Source organism: Hylobates moloch, unplaced genomic scaffold (assembly GCF_009828535.3).
Source record: "Hylobates moloch isolate HMO894 unplaced genomic scaffold, HMol_V3 SCAFFOLD_11, whole genome shotgun sequence".
NCBI classification, from domain to species: Eukaryota; Metazoa; Chordata; class Mammalia; order Primates; family Hylobatidae; genus Hylobates; species Hylobates moloch.
In genome coordinates, this window is record NW_026652286.1 from 98,875,399 (window position 1) to 98,888,508 (window position 13,110).

At 43.1% G+C, this 13,110-nt stretch overlaps 1 protein-coding gene and 1 non-coding gene across 9 annotated transcripts in view; one reads left to right on the forward strand and one right to left on the reverse strand.

Annotated features, from left to right (window-relative positions):
• The first annotated feature begins 41 nt into the window (after positions 1–41).
• Positions 42–13,110, forward strand: part of FAM118B (family with sequence similarity 118 member B) — a 51,728-nt gene continuing 38,659 nt past the window's right edge. For 3 of the 8 annotated variants that reach the window (XM_032167853.2, XM_058446602.1, XM_058446603.1), the window contains exons 1-2: positions 123–149; positions 10,800–10,838. The gene's annotated coding sequence lies outside the window, so the exon portion shown is untranslated. Of the gene's footprint in view, positions 150–10,799; positions 10,839–13,110 lie in introns of all 8 variants that reach the window. The other 5 variants (XM_058446601.1, XM_032167855.2, XM_032167852.2 and 2 more) reach the window with 5 other exon arrangements.
• LOC116477613 (U4 spliceosomal RNA) lies at positions 2,596–2,741 on the reverse strand. The gene has a single exon (XR_004250559.1). It is a non-coding gene; the product is annotated as a U4 spliceosomal RNA (small nuclear RNA).

Below are 13,110 nucleotides of genomic sequence, written 5' to 3' on the forward strand. Positions count from 1 at the left end.
CGACTACAGTGAGGAGGGAGTGGGTGGGCCCTGTAGGTCACGTGGCGCGGGGGTGGGGCCTGGGCGAGTCACGTGGGGACGGTGCGCGCTCAGTGCGGCTGCGCCGGCCGGTAGCTGCAGCTGGAGCGGTGGCGTTTGGAGGAGACTCGGTGAGTGTGCAGGGAAGCCGGGCTGGGGCTGGGAAATGCCGGTGCCTCAACGCTTTAACGTTTTCCGCGTCCCCGGGATTTCCGTTCAAGAAGAGCACTGGTCTGAGAAACGCTTCTCCTTTTGGTACACGATCCCACTCAAAAACTCCTCCCCGCCCCCGCGCCCCCTTAGGAGCGATGTCCCATAAACGCTCGTTCCAGAGCCCTCCTAGGCACAGACGCCGTCCCTCTTAGCCACTCTCCGGTGATCCGCCAGTCCCCTGCGGGACGCCTCGGGGACCCTCTTGATCGGATGCCTGGATCTCTGTAGTCTCTCCACAGCCTCTTTGTTTCACGTTGTAACCTGTACCCTTCTAAGGATGACGGCCCCTTCCCTTATCCAGGGCCCCCAGCCCCTATTTCCTACTTAGGAAGCACTGTGAGTGTTTTTTCTGTCCTTCCTCAAGAATTCATTTCTTAGGGTCTCCTCCCTACCTTCCCTACTCCTCCTAAAGAAAAAGCTGAAAGTGCGGAGCACAGACCTTCACTTTTCCTGTTTCCTTTGTTTTTCCTCTGCATAGTTTGCAGCCACACCATACCTCCTCTCACGAGATGCGATGTTGGGATTCCCTTGCCCGAAATGCAAGCGACTCCCTCTGATTTCACTCAGGGGTGGCTGGGAAGATAAACATCTGTTTGGGATGGTAGTGTTAAAAATAACTTGGAATATACCTGCCATTTGTTAAGAGGAAAGCTTATGCTGAGTTCAGAAAGAATGTCCTGAAAATAATGGGTCTGTGACGATAGAGGGAAAAAATTTTTAAGACTGCTTGGAATGAAGGCTGCCTGAGGAGTTATTAGAGAATAGGTAGTTGAATTAGATTTGGGTTCCACACCTCCTAAAGGGTTTGGCCGAAGGGAACCGTGAAACAAAGTTGATCAGGTGGAGCTACTCATAGAAGACTCAAGTTGAAGAGTTTGAACTAGAGGTGATACGTAGTGGGGAGTCATTGAAGCTTCTCGAGTAGGGCAAGAGAGACTCCTTGAAAGTGGAATTCTGGAAATGAATCTGGCAGTTGAATGCAGGACAGATGGGGAAGGAAAGGATTTGATAGTAGGAAAACGAGTTACAATCTAGGTGGTCAGTGATGAGGTCTGGTCTTTTTCCCCTACACTGTAACTGTCCTTTGAGTTTGAATTAATTGAGTTATGCAGGTCAAGGCGTACTCTTGGCAGCTGCTGTTGATCTGTGAGTCCCTGGAAGAAATTTTTGTTTTTAATCCACTCACCTGGCACATAGTAAACTCACAATATCTGTTAGATGGCTGAAGTGCATCATAAATGTATGCTAGGTGTGTCTGAACATTTTGAATTGTCTTATTTCTGTCAATGTCTGGCCTGAAGAATGAAGGTAGAGGCAGATGTATTTGTAAAGTGGGAAAGAAGCAAGGCTTGTGTACGTTTCTCTTACAAGGCAGGTGTAAATGCAGATCCAGATACAAATGCAAAGAATTCCAAGGGAGATTGGGAAACATCTGTTTCTCCTGTTCCCCACCCACCCCCTGCAAATTTACTAGTAGGACAGAGGTCTATAAAAGTTGAGAAATTCCACCCTAAAAGAATTATTACCTTCCATGCTCCAGACCTGGGTTCTAATTTCACTTGAACATTACATATTAGATACTTGAAGCTCCCTTTTCCAAGGACCCTGAAATTTTGACATCGGGACTTAAATTCATATCATTACATTAATTAAAAACTTGTTTTGGGTACAGGACTTCTATGGTTTTGTGTCGGGGATGGGAAAGGCTGTTTCTACCCTGACCTTATGGCATTCAAGAAACTACACCTGTTCTTGCAGAATTGGCCTTCTGTGGCAGGAAACAAAATGAAGAACCAACTCAAATGTCATTGCTAGTGACACAGAGCTTATGCTCTAGGGTTTCAGGTTAACTCAAAGCACATACTTAGTGACTAAGAATAAAAATATTGATCCCTTTTTTCTGGAGAAGGAACTTTTAGGTTTGTCTTGTTGAAACTTTGTAGAGAAATTTAAAGAATTCAAAGTTTTTGTTTGATATGACAGTACAGCTTTAGCCAGTATGGGTACATAAGTTACGACATCCTTAATGTTTCTCCTGTGAGTCTAGGCACTTGGTGATTTAAACTAGAGTTGTTCTCAGTATAAAGAATTTATGTGGCCGGGCGCAGTGGCTCACGCCTGTAATCCCAGCACTTTGGGAGGCTGAGGTGGGCGGATCACGAGGTCAGGAGATGGAGACCATCCTGGCTAACATAGTGAAACTCCCGTCTCTACTAAAAATACAAAAAAAAAATTAGCCGGGCGCGGTGGCAGGCACCTGTAATCCCAGCTACTCGGGAGGCTGAGGCAGGAGAATGGCCTGAACCCAGGCGGCGGAGCTTGCAGTGAGCCGAGATCGCATCACTGCACTCCAGTTTGGGCAACAGAGCGAGACTCCATCTCAAAAAAAAAAAAAAAAAAAGAATTTATGCAATGTCATGTCTTTTTTTTTTTTTTTTTCAATTTTCAAAGAGCAATAATCACCCCTCAGATAAACCTCATTGGCTGCAATACTGCCACTGCAAAAAACTCTTTTGTTTCTGTTTTTTTTTTTTTTACCTCTATATTGCCTCCTCCCTCTTCCTCATTCAACTGGTCCTTTTTTAGGCAGTTCACTTTTCCACTTCTGTGCCAATGTAACAGTCCATTTGTTGGGAACTCCTTTTGTCTAAATGTTTTCTTAGAACAAGGAAGGAAATTCTATTAGTGATTTATTCATTCTTACAGAGTACGGCTCTGTTCAAACATGACTTATTTACATTGATTTTGATATATCATAATATGTGCCCCCAAAATAACCATATAAAGAAGAACTTGATAGTTTTGTTTTAAAGATATTTCCTAGTCTATTCAGGAACAAAAAGGCTGCATTAGTATTTTGCAAGTATAAACAAGGACTGACTAATAAAGGAACTTACGTTTATCACAAATTTAAGGTTAATTAGTGGCATAAAGTTAAGTTACACCTCCTCAAACTGTGATTTGCTAGTTGAAGATTAACCAGCGATTCCATTTCCTTGAAGAGCAGAAAGTACTTGGACATTGTTGTATGGTTTTAGAGAGATTAAAGGAGGCAATTAGCAGGAACTCTCGGGAGGTGCCCTGGAAAGTGCAGTCACTGGGAACCAGGAGATGTGAGACTAGTCCCAGTTCAGCCACTGTGAACTTGAACAAATAATTTGGGCTTCAGTTTTTTGTCATTTAAAAGATTTTTGCAACTCCGTTTCTAGTCTATGAAGATTTTCCACTGATACTTGAATACTTCTCTTTCAGCCCAAATTAGTGGGATTTATTTCAGATTTATCTTGAATACATTTAGCATTGATACTAAGAAACTGGATTCTGCTCTTGTCCCCAGAATTTAACTTTTTGCCACTGAGCTAATGTTTACATTTGGAGGTTACTTCATTGAGTGGTGTTGGAATATACTTTAAGATTTCTGGCTGGGCGCGGTGGCTCACGCCTGTAATCCTAGCACTTTGGGAGGCTGAGGTGGGCGGATCACGAGGTCAGGAGATCAAGACCATCCTGGCTAACACGGTGAAACCCTGTCTCTACTAAAAATACAAAAAATTAACCGGGCGTGGTGGCAGGCACCTGTAGTCCCAGCTACTCGGGAAGCTGAGGCAGGAGAATGGCGTGAACCCAGGAGGCAGAGCTTGCGGTGAGCCGAGATCGCGCCACTGCATTCCAGCCTGGGTGAAAGTATGAGACTCCGTCTCAAAAAAAAAAAAAAAAAAAAAAAAGATTTCCTAAGTGGGGGCGGGGTGCGTGGCTCACACCTTAATCCCAGCACTTTGGGAGGCCTAGCAGGGAGGATCTTTTGAGCCTAGGAGTTTGAGATCGCCTGGGCAACATAGCAAGACCTCATCTCTACAGAAAATCACAAAATTAGCTGGGCATGGTGACACACCTGTGGTCCTAACTACCCTTGAGGCTGAGGTGGGAGGATCATTTGAGCCCAGGAAGTCAAGGCTGCAGCTGCAGTGAACCATGATCGCAGTACTGCACTCCAGCCTGGGTGACAGAGACAGACCCATCTCAAAAAAGAAAAAGTAATTTGTGTAATATGGTTTAAAAGTCAAATAGTAATAAAAGATTTATAATTAAAAAACAGTTTCTCAGGCCAAGTGCGGTGGCTCATACCTGTAATCCCAGCACTTTGGGAGGCTGAGGCAGGTGGATTGCCTGAGGTCAGGAGTTCAAGACCAGCCTGGCCAACATGGTGAAACCCAATCTCTACTAAAAATACTAAAATTAGCTGAGCATGGTGGCGTGCGCCTGTAATCCCAGCTACTTGGGAGGCTGAGGTAGGAGAATCGCTTGAACTGGAGAGATGGAGGTTGCAGTGAGCCAAGGTCACGCCATTGCACTCCAGCCTGGGCGACAGAGTGAGACTCTGTCACCAAAAAACAAAACAAAACAAAAAAACCAAAAAAACAAAAAACCCAACAAAACAAAAACCGTTTCTCTGCCCTCCCTACCTCACAGTCCCATTCTTTAGAGGCAACCCCACTCGGATGTTTTCCTCTTTTCCTCTGTCTTTACAGTAAGTTGTCAACATCATCAGTATTCTTGAAACACCATATAACAAAACCAGTTTTACCATATGGTTTCTATGGCGTTTTTCTGGTCACAAAAACATACCCAACTTCTAAATAAAGACCCAAACATTTCTAACATGAAACACTGAAACAAGTAAGATTTTCACCCACTTTTTGGTGAGTCAGTGAGTTACTGCAGTCATAGTGGTGGTGGGTTAAATCAAGGAATAAATGGGTGCAAAGTGAAAATTGTCAGAAGCATTTCCCACTACCATACTCAGTTCCAAAGCAATCAATCAGCAATAGGGCAGGCTCGCTGAGAGCTTTTGTGCCACATCATTTATTGTTGTGCATTTGGATAATTACCATAGACTTTGCAGATTTTTATTTGCCGGTAATTTGTATTCATTCGTGCATTTTCCAGCTCAGGCTCACAGGTGGCTGGAGCCTATGCTGGCAGCTCAGGGCACAAGGCAGGAGCCAGCCCTGGACAGGACACCATCTACGCCATAGGGTGCGTATGCACACACACACAAACACAGGGACCATCTAGACACACCAGCTAACCTAGTAGGCACATCTTTGAGATGTGGTAGGAAAGCAGAATACCTGGAGAAAACCCACACAGACATGGGGAGAGCATGCCAACTCCACACAGACGGGTGACCTCAGCCAGGAATCACTTATTCTCTCATCAATGTTATGAAAAAACGATGTTGAACAAAAAGACTTTTTTTTGAGAATCTGTTGTATCTTCTTGTTGCTAAATAGTGGTTTCTTATTCTTGGTTTTCTCCTCACGTTTGGCCTGTTGATTTCTTGTTGCGATAGATTCGTATTTAGCTCTTGCATCCCACCGCTTTCCTGTTTTTCCATACCCTCTATCCCCTAATATAGTTCTGTTGTAATTTTTTGCTGAAACAGGTAGCTTTTATGTGCTTACACCTCTGTCAAATACTGTTCACTGTTGAGCTGGATGATCTATTACAGTGTGTTCCTCCTGGTGTGTAGGTTGGCATTCACCTGTGTTTTTTCATGTACCTACTGTTAATTTTTTTTTCCCAAATGCTCCAATATATTTGTCACATTCTTATCAGTAACATTTTCTGCGAGCTCAAATGTATCACCTGTCTGTTTATTGGAGCCCTGCCCCTTCCTCCTCCTGCCTTTACTGTTGCTCTCCAGAACGGCTGCCCTGGGGTCCTCCTGGACCTGCCCTTTCCTGTGCGGGAACCGTATCTTCCTCTTTCTGGGCTTATGTCTTTATTTTTTAAAAGCACATGCTTCAGTTATTTCTAAGAAGTATTTGAATGACTTGGTTTTGCCCACACATTTGTTTGATAGTTTGGCAGTTATATAATTCTAGATTGGAAATAAGGTTCTCTCAGAATGTTGAAGGCATCTGTAATTGCTCTAGAGACATGGTGATTCAAATCCTTCTTACGTGACTGTATTTTGTTTGTTTTCTCTCCTTCTGGAAGCTTTGAGGATATTCTCTCTCTCTGGTGTCCTGCAGTTTTATGATGTGTATTAACAGCAGGATATGGGTCTTTTACTCAGCTGTTGTGCTGGCTTCTCACAGACGGTTTTGATTCTGGAAATTCATGTCCTCTAGTTCCGGGATGTTTTCTTGTACTATTTCTGTGATTTTTCACTCAATCTTTATCTTTGATACCTTTTTGTAATATCCATTCTTGTTATGTGGATATGGTGGGCTCAGAGGGCCCATTGTAGTGTTTTAATTTTCTTCCTCTCTGCACGGGCTCCACTTCCTCCGGGTGATGTGGGCCTTTGCACCTGTGCCTCTGTCTGGATGTGTCTTCCCTGAGATACCCAGTGACTTGGTCCCACACCTCACTTTGGATGAATCCACAAGTCTTTCCTTAAATGTCACCTCAGTGAGGAGAGCACTGGATTGAGAAGTGCAGACCCCCATCTCACTTCCCTGCTTTGTTTCTCTCCGGAAGCATTTCCCACCATCTAGCATCCCACATATTTATTTACTTGTTTCCCTCACCACTAAAATAAACATTCTGTGAGGGCAGGGATTTTGTTTACCTCTATAATTCCAGCCTCTGAAACAGTGCCTGGTGATGAATAGATGCTTGATAATTTAAGGAACAAATGAATTATTTTATTGTGGGATTTCTTTGAATGTCTAATGATTCTGACTGTTCATTTTTGTTTTTTGTTATTTTAAGTTCCCAGAGTGGGTTTTGTTGGGTGGTGGGCATTGCTATAAGGTGCTGGTATATATGGGTTTTGTGTATATGTTTGTACAAATGTATATGTTTGCTAATATTTCTTTAGCTGACAGTGCATTGGTTGCTGGGACAAGGATGGGGGCTTGGAGAACCTTCTAGTATTCATCTTTTGACACAATCTGTATTTTCAGTTCTTCATTGCTCCTGCTGATGTATTTTTCTCCAGACCTATTTCAGATTTCAGTTCATTTTTCTCTAAACCTCTGGATTTGGAGGTGGAGAAAATAGATGAAAATAGGAGGTGAGGAAGAGAATTTGCGCATTAGTTAAATAGACTTTATGCCAATCCACATTTTCAGGTCTGCATTTAAGGCTTGCTTTCCATCTCCAAAAATTCATTGAAAAATTGAATGCTTCTCTCCTGCACCTCACATTCTTGGTTTTATACCTTGAAAAAAGAAAAGCTCCTCTGTTGCCATTTTAATAGGGTACTTGGAAAAAGATTAAGAAGTAAACACGTAAGGACAGAAGTTATCATGTTTTATATTCTTAGTGTCATGGAATGCAGCGCAGGAATATCACATAAGGAAAAGCACAGATTTCTTGTTTTCCTCATTTATTTTGGAAGCTTATTCTTCAGCTCTTGTTTATCTTTTTTTTTTTTTTTTTTTTTTGAGAAAGGGTCTCTCTCTGTTGCCCAGACTGGAGTGGGCATGATCATTACTCACTGCAGCCTCGACCTCCTGGGTTCAAGCAATCTCCCACCTCAGCCTCCCCAGTAGCTGGGACCATAGGCGTATGCCACCACAGCTGGCTAATTTTTTTTATTTTTGTAGAGACAGGGTCTCCCTATTGTTTATATGCCTGAAGAGTCAAATTAACAGAGTACCTAAGAAACACTCTCTTTTTAGCTCTCTTGCTAAGGAGCAGGTTTGAGATCTGTTGCCAGAACTTAGTACTTCACAGTTATACGGATTCCACAGGAGTCTCGTCTATGGGGCTGGGGAGTGGCTACCCTCTGCTGACTCTTCCTAGGTTCCTGCTCTTCCCCAGTGCCTCCCTACCCCCAACCACTAGAAATAGACTGCTTCTTTCTTTATTCTACTGCAGAAAACATGCACTACTGTACTTAATTAAAATTAACCAAAAAAAAAAAAACAAAACTCAAGCAGCTTGAGCACTACTGCTCAAGCACTACTCAAGACATTGAAGGAAGAATTTTTTTTTAAAGGGAGGGCTTATATATATGAAGATGTATGGTGTGAAAGCAGGGACAAATTCTAATGAATGAAGTTTTTAGAATTGATATGAACATGAACCCAGGATACTCAGACTTATTCCGAGAGTTCCTCTTAAAAACTGCTTTTCTCCACATAAACCCGAATGTCAGCAGTGGTTAGCTCCATGTTGGAGGAAGGGGGGCTTCATTTTGCTCTTTCTGCATATTTCCTGCAGTGATCTGTTACTTCCAAATCTGGGGGAAAGGTGCTCTCTTTTTGCTGAATGAAGTCTCCACCTGCCTCCCTTGGGCCCAGGCTGCCCAGCTTTCTGGCTGGTCCCTGAAAGTCCTCCTTGGTCTTCCACTGACCTCCTTCACTTCCTTATGAAAGTATGTTTTTAGTCTCCCTAACCTGCTTTCTGTTTTCTCTCTCTCTCTTTTTTTTTAATATGCTCAATTGTTTTCACTGGCCACTTTTTTTTGAGACTGATGCTTGGCTGGGCTTGGTGGCCCATGCCTGTAATCCCAACACTTTGGGAGGCCAGGGCAAGAGTATTGCTTGAGGCCAGGAGTTCAAGATCAGCCTGGTCAACATAGCAAGAGCCTGTCTCTACAACAAAATTTAAAAATTAGCCAGGTGTGGTGGTGCGCATCTGTAGTCCCAGCTACTTAGGAGGCTGAGATAGGAGGATCCCTTGAGCCCCAGAGTTTGATGCTGCAGTGAACCATGATCTTGCCATCCTGGGGAACAGAGCAAGACTGTCTCAAACAAAAGAGACTGATGCTACCTGCTTGGCAAAACAATGTTTTTAGAGCTATTTCTCCTAAGTAGCCTGGTTTTTGTAGTTGTTCCGATGGCTTCTGTGACAAATAATGCCTTTTTTTTTTTTTTTAAGAACTTTCAGATTCTTATTTCAGATCTAAACAGTGCTTTTCAGCTCTCAGTTCATCTTCAGATCAAAGAGAATAGTAGGCTGGGCGCAGTGGCTCATGCCTGTAATCCCACCACTTTGAGAGGCCAAGGCAGGTGGATCACTTGAGGCCAGGAGTTTGAAACCAGCCTGGCCAACATAGTGAAACCCTGTCTCTACTAAAAATACAAAAATTAGCCAAACATGGTAGCGTGTGCCTGTAATCCCAGCTACTTGGGAGCCTGAGGTGGGAGAATAGCTTGAACCTGGGAGGCAGAGGCTGCAGTGAGCTGAGATCGAGCCACTGCACTCCAGCCTGGGTGACAGAGTAAGACTCCATCTCAAAAAAAAAGAATATTAACTTTCAGCTAATTTTTATTAGGAAAAAAAGAATATCCTGAAAAGAACATCATGCTAGTTTAAGGTTACAGATTTACTTTCTTCCCTGGGTTCCCCTCGGTTCATATTCTCTTGTTTAGAAATGACCCAAATACATTATTCTGAAGTATATGACAGTTTTTCCAAAATCAGTAAATACATACGTTGGTGCTTAAAACAGAAAGAAAGAAATAATGGCCTATAAATATTATCACATAGCTTATTTCTACTATTCAGAGATGTGTATAACTTAGGATAAGGAGCAGGTTGTTGAACGGTTTTTTGGCTTTTAAGTTTGAAGTACAGTCTGAAAGTACCTGTCAGTATTGAAGGACTGCCTGACTGAAACTTACATGGCTATCTCCTGGGCCTGAAGCACCACCGAGATCTGAACTGAAGGTAGCGTTTTGGGAGTCCTTAGCGTCTAGTTGGTATTTTAAGGTCTAGGGGTGAATGGGATGGGAAGGGAAGGGAGTATGTAAAGGGAATAGACTAGAGAGCCCTGTGGATCCTCAACATTTAGGAAACGGGGAAGACCTCCCACTAGAGGGGAGGGAGGAAGACCAGGAAAAGGCAAGATGGACTTCAGTGTTGGGTGTTTCAGGAGGCAGAGGAGGATAAACACCAACAATTTCATTGAATTTTGCCATAAGAATATTATCTCCCATAAAGCTTTCCTTGATTTTCCTCAAGCAGAAGTGCTCATCTCCTTGGTCCCTCATCCAGGCATATTAAACTTGGCACAAACATGTTGTAAAGATTTGTTTATAGGTCTGTTTCTCCAAAGGTGTAGACTTGTTAAGAGTGTGGCCCACGGCTTGTTCATTTTTGTGAGATCATGGTATTGTTTTGTGTCTTAACAACATGAACACTGACTCCATGTCTAATGTGTAATAGTCGTGTGACCTTTAACAAGCTGCTTAACATCTGTGTGCTTCTGTTTCATTGTCTATACCATTTATGATATGAGATGATAATAGCATCTACCTCACAGAAGAGCAAATATTTGTGAAGTTTAGGAAACAGTGCCTGGCTTACTGTCAATGCTATGTAGTGTTTGGTGGAGGAGAACTGGATGCAGCAATACTAATATTCTTAGCACAGTGCTTGAGGTTTAACAGATATTTGAACGTGAAAATGTAGTAACCTGTGACGAATTCAGTTCCTAGCATTTTAAAATTCTACAAGCATATACAGAATATAATCATGGCCAGGCCATAGGAGAACTACAAATGGAAGTGGACTGAGAGGAAAGTGCATGTAGCTTTGTTTGATGAAACAAATCTATAGACTTTCAACAAAAGTACTATGTGATCCTAATTTCTTGTTGTTAGGAAGGAAAGAACTAAAAGATGAAGACTCCTCCAAAGCAGGTGAGAATCTTTATGTTTAGGGATGAACAGCTTTAAACAGGTGAGTGGTGGATATCAGCGCGGAAGGTATTTGTTTGGATGAGAGAAAATACTACAACCTTCCCAAATTCATCCTAATTTTTGCAGCTCAGAAAATCAGAAATATCAATTGATCCCTTAGACTTTAATTAATGGTAGATACACACTCATTCGATCAGCAAATGTTTGAACATTTTCTGCACTGTATACACACTTTATAACAGGAACTATGCTATGGGATGGGGATAGGATGATAAATAAATTAGACACTGTACTCGCCCTAGAAGGGCTTTTATTCTTGTGGGAGAGGCCAATAATTGCAAGTACTGTGAGATACAAACTAGGAACTGACGTATAAATGAAGAACTTGGAGTAAAGGGAGAGGAAAACCAGGCTACGGGTGGTAACATTTAAATTGAGATGCCAAGGAGGAGGGTGTGGGGAGGCCCTTGCAGAATATCACTCTGAGGAAAGGCTGCAGCCTTTCCTTGAGGTGGGATGGGGGACGGGGGGTATTCAAGCAACTGAAAGAGGCCTGTGTGCCTCAAGAGCCCAGTGAGTGAGGGAGGGAGCTGGATGGATGTTGTGTGGACGGCGGACACTGGATCATGCCAGGTCTTGTAGCCACGATGGGGAGTGTAATGTTATTAAACACAGTGAGAAGCCGTGGAATGATTCAAACATGACTTAACCCAATTTGTGTTTTGAAATCTCTTTTGCTGAGGCCGGACGTGGTGGCTCACACCTGTAATCCCAGCACTTTGGGAGCTGAGGCGGGCAGATCACGAGGTCAGGAGATCGAAACCATCCTGGCTAACAGGGTGAAACCCTATCTCTACTAAAAATACAAAAAATTAGCCAGGCGTGGTGGCGGGCGCCTGTAGTCCCAGCTACTCAGGAGGCTGAGGCAGGAGAATGGCATCAACCCAGGAGACGGAGCTTGCAGTGAGCCGAGATCGCGCCACTGCACTCCAGCCTGGGCGACAGAGCGAGACTCCGTCTCAAAAAAAAAAAAAAAATCTTTTGCTGCTACATAAGCTTTTCTTCTTTCTCTAATTGTATTTTAGATAGATTTAATATGTAAAATAAGAGAAACTGATTTCTTAGCTCAAAATACTGATGCCCTTGAATCATTTGCCAGAAATAGTTCTTCCCCTAAGAATCAACCCTTAAAAATCAGTTTGCGCCGGGCGCAGTGGCTCACGCTTGTAATCTCAGCACTTTGGGAGGCCGAGGTGGGCGGATCACGAGGTCAGGAGATCGAGACCATGGTGAAACCCCGTCTCTACTAAAAATACAAAAAATTAGCCGGGCGTGGTGGCGGGCGCCTGTAGTCCTAGCTACTCAGAGAGGCTGAGGCAGGAGAATGGCGTGAACCCGGGAGGCGGAGCTTGCAGTGAGCCGAGATCGCGCCACTGCATTCCAGGCTGGGTGACATAGCGAGACTCCGTCTCAAAAAAAAAAAAAGGAAAAAAAAAATCAGTTTGCAACGTAGATATCAGAGACTTGAGTTATAAAGTGATTTATATATAAAATGTTTTGGTGCCAAACAATGGTCTTGGAACCTTAAGTTGAAGTTTTCTTCTGCCTGCTAGAATCAGATTACATTCACTGTTAGGACCACTGGCGTATCCAAAGAATGATAGTCTGAATATTGATTTATTTGTGTGTACAGTTTTCCCATTTGTTCCATTTAAAAACTAAAATGGCTTTTTATGGTCCTTATTAAAAGCAGTTACAGGGTGTTCTTTCATTTGAGTTAGTTTGTGAAATAAATATCTGAATGCCTACTGTGTGCCAGGCACTGTTCTGCACTTTTGGACTACATCCATAAACTAAATAGGAAAAGGACCCCTGTCTTTGGGGGACTTACATTCTAGTAGAGGAGGCAGATAACAATAAATATAATTAGGGCCAGATCCAGTGACTCTCGCCTCTAATCCCAGCACTTTGGGAGAGTGAGGCAGGCAGATTGCTTGAGTCCGGGTGTTTGAGACCAGCCTGAGCAACATGACAAAACCCTGTCTCTACAAAATACAAAGAAATTAGCTGGATATGGTGGCATGCACCTGTAGCACTGGGAGGCTAAGATGGGAGGATTGCTTGAGCCCCGTGGAGGTCAAGGCTACAGTGAGCCATGATCACGCCACCATGTTCCAGCCTGGGTGACAGAGCGAGACCTAGTCTCAAAAAAAAAAAAAAATTAGTAGAGTCATACTACTAATAAATATAATTGGTATGTTAGAGGGTACTG